This window comes from Grammomys surdaster, unplaced genomic scaffold (genome assembly GCF_004785775.1).
Source record: "Grammomys surdaster isolate TR1022 unplaced genomic scaffold, NIH_TR_1.0 201, whole genome shotgun sequence".
Classification (NCBI taxonomy): Eukaryota; Metazoa; Chordata; class Mammalia; order Rodentia; family Muridae; genus Grammomys; species Grammomys surdaster.
The window spans coordinates 7,028,250-7,032,169 of NW_021604646.1; the positions used below are offsets into that span (position 1 = coordinate 7,028,250).

The window sequence follows — 3,920 nt, forward strand, 5'->3', positions numbered from 1 at the left end:
AAACACCACCACTACCCCCAGCTTTAACAGTATCCAACTCCAGCATTAGAGATGCTAGTGAACAGCCTCTGCCTCTTCCTGCTGATGTCCCTCCTAATCTACAGCAGAGAATGGCACTGTGATAAACATTCCTTTGGGAAATAGTTCGAACAAGGACAAGAGAATTGGAAAATGACAATGGCCAAGGTTTGCAAGTGAGTCAAGGAAAATAATCACTGTGGTGGGGTCAGGAAGACAAAAAAAAAAAAAAGAAAAAGAAAACAAAAAAAACACAAAAAGAAAAAACAACAACAAAAAAACAAAAACAGAACCAAAAACACAAACACAAAAAACAAAAAAATAAGAAAAACCAAAACCACAAACAAAATAACAAACAACAAAAAAACAAGAACACAAACAAAAAACAAGAGACAAAACCAAAAACACAAACAAACAAAAAAACAACAACAAAAACAACCAAATACAAAACCAGAAACACAAACAAAACAACTTAGAATAAAAACAAAACCAAAAACAAAACTACAACAAAACATAAACAAAAAACAACATACAAACAAAAAACAAAAGCAACAAAAAAACAAAAACACAAACGAACAACAAAAAAACACAATAAAAAATACAACACAACAAAACAAGACAAAATAAAACAAAAAACAGCAACTCATTGACTATATCCAGCATTAAAACAGTATTTCTTGAACACGTGGTCTCCTGTGGGTTGGATAGCTGCAGTCTAAGCCTGAAGTCATTGCATGAATCCTAGAGATAGCATTAGGGCAGCAGTCTGACATCCCAAGTTAGGACTATATTAAAGAGAGTGGGCTTCATCCGGTGGAACAGCTCAGTACCTGTTTTAAAACTCTTCAACTCATCGTATTTGAGGTATATTAGAAACATCGATAGAAAAATACAGGGTTGGTGACCACAGCCATCAGGTGGATGTTGTTACAGTAAGTGACTGTGCAGGATTTCCCATACTATCCTCTTCCTGAAGATGGGCATGTGCTGCTGAGAGAAGGTGACAGGTTGGTCTCTATGGATGTAATAGCGCTGTGATCGACAGGTGAACATCCCACAGTCACTCCCATTCAGCTGCTGAGGATTCTCTTCTGGTGTCATGCTGTATTGCTTCCACTCCAAAGGGTCCAGCTCGATGTTCCTTCGTGTCTTGCTCTCATTTTGTAAATATTGGAAGATGGTCTCACAGATAGTCTTCCCTGTCTGTCCCATTGAATCAAAGTATACGATACTTCGTTTTCAAATCGATTACCACCAGGCTTCAATGTACCTTCCGGTGAATAGGCGCCAAGAAAAGTTCTTTGTCAAAGAGACTGATTCCTCGAGTCCATCTTTTCACAGAACTGTAACCGCTTCGCTTTAGCTTGAGGTAAAAGAAAGTGCTAAACACATGAAGAGCTGGGTAGCCTTGGTTTTCATTTCTCTCAACCAGAAGGTTCATGTAGAAATTGATGACCTCATCATTGAGCCACTGACCGTTCTCGAGGGTCTGGATATCTCCTCGGGTGATTTGCAACTTGAATGCCCTACTTACAATTTCCTCCTGGAGTCCTAGACCCAGAGCACTCTTAATTTCCTTCTCCATGTCCTCTGTAACATGAAAATTTTGATCCACTTCTCTGCCTTTTTCTTGGTTTGTGACAGGTTTTCTCTCTGCCACAAGTACTGCCATCTTGTTGAGGAGAAACCTATTGCCTCTGCCACTATCCAGGATGATTAGAGCTGGTGTTCCCGTTAAGTCAGGCTCCAAACTGTTCCCCCTTCTTCCTTCATGGTTTACACCACATTTCTTTTGTGTAACAGATTTCTCCTCTGAACACCTCCTCTCTCTCTCATCTGGTGTAGATGTTTCTGATCCATGACTGTGCCCTGACACACCCCCTTTGATCTTGGAGTTGGAGGTGTTTGTAAGGATTGGGTGAGGCCTGTGTGAATCTCACTTCACATGATGGTGGTGTTTAAGGTGTTGAAGTAACCTTCAGTGCTTTTCCTTTGGGGAGCTTTGTTCATTTTCCTCCATGACGGAAAAGGGGCGCTTGCAACCCTTGCGACCATCAGCAGACTTCCTCTCAGTTACAGCCTGCTCTGGTACACTTTAGGGGTTTTAGTTGTCTTGATCTCTCTTCCTGGGGTTTCTGTACCTGACCCTTGCCTGGCTGGTCTCTCTGAAGCTCTAGGTCTTGATGCTCCCGAGGGGTCTTCTTCCAAGCCTTGCCGGGTTCTTTAAATACCGTCTCTGTTCCATCCTGGTATTTTCTTTTTGGACTTTGTCCCAAAGCTTCAGACTCTGACTCTGTCCCACTACCACCCTGATATTTCTGTTTTTGAGCTTTTCCTGAAGCTTCGGGCTTCATCTCCACCCCAGGCTGTTTAGGTTGCCACATGGAGAACTGCTTGGATTGCTTTTTTGACACTACCGGCCTTTCTGATTTCCAAGAACCGTATGCCTGGCTCTGAATTGGTACTCTTGGGTTGTTCGCCCAGTTGTAAAAGAATAACTTCTTCCAGTAGATGGTTGGTTCAAGGTCAGAAACCTATTAGGCTCAGGAGAGCTCGTCTCAACAGAGTTGACTTTGCACATCAGGGTCAGTCAAAGAATGGAGATAATTAAGCTGTCAATATCAGAAACCGATTGGCGAACAATCAGATGTTGGCAGTTCACCAGGGTCCACTCTGGGAAACTCTGAGGAGTCCTAAGAATACTTCCTCAGAAGTATCCTTCTGGGGTACTGTAACCAGCTACCTGAAAGTTTGAAATCGGACTAATCGTCCTAGTTAATCACTATTAAGACATCAGGCCTAGCTTCCTCCCCTGCCTGGTCCTGTGGGCTGGGGCAGACACAGAGTTGGTCTGCTCCTGTCCTGTGGAGATACTGACTCCTGAGTCATCCTAGAGGAGCCACTGCACTCAGAGCAGCAGAGGAGCCACTGCACTCAGAGCAGCAGACACCAAGATTAGGATCATAAGACTACAGAGACATCTGAACTCTGAGGAGCTCTGCAACAAGCAAGATAACTGGAAATACAGACTCCAGTCTTACACAGTGAGGGCAGGCAACACTAGAGTTAACCGGATGGCAAAAGGCAAGCGCAAGAACATAAGCAACAGAAACCAAAGTTTCTTGGCATCATCAGTACCCAGTTCTCCCAATATAGCAAGCCCTGAACACCCCATCACACTTGAAAAGCAGGATTCAGAATTAAAATCACTTCTCATGATGATGATAGAGGATTATAAGAAGGAATTAAGTAACTCCCTTAAAGAAATACAGGAGAGTACAAGTAAACAGATAGAAGCCCTTAAAGAGGAATCACAGAAATCCCTTAAGGAAATGCAAGAAAACACAAAGAAGGAATTAAACAAAAACATTCAGGATCTGAAAATGGAAATAGAAACAATAAAGAAAGCTCAAAGGGAGACAACCATGGAAATAGCAAACTTAAGAAAGAGATCAGGAGTCATAGACGCAAGCATCACCAACCGAATACAAGAGATAGAAGAGAGAATCTCAAATGCAGAAGATACGGTAGAAAATATTGACACAGTTGTCAAAGAAAATGCAAAATGCAAAAAACTCCTAACTCAAAACATCCAAGAAATCCAGGACACAATGAGAAGACCAAACCTAAGGATAATAGGTATAGATGAGAATGAAGATTCCCAACTTAAAGGGACAGTAAATATCTTCAACAAAATTATTGAGGAAAACTTCCCTAACCTAAAGAACAAGATGCCCATAAACATACAAGAAGCCTACAGAACACCAAATAGACTAGACCAGAAAAGAAATACCTCCCGTCACATAATAATCAAAACATCAGGGCTGGAGAGATGGCTCAGTGGTTAAGAGCACTGACTGCACTTCCAGACGTCCTGAGTTCAAATCCCAGCAACCACGTGG

The 3,920-nt window shown here is 42.0% G+C and overlaps 1 pseudogene; it reads right to left on the minus strand.

Annotated features, from left to right (window-relative positions):
- Window positions 1–945: 945 nt before the first annotated feature.
- Window positions 946–2,402, minus strand: LOC114623669 (annotated as a pseudogene).
- Between the last annotated feature and the right edge of the window lie 1,518 nt (window positions 2,403–3,920).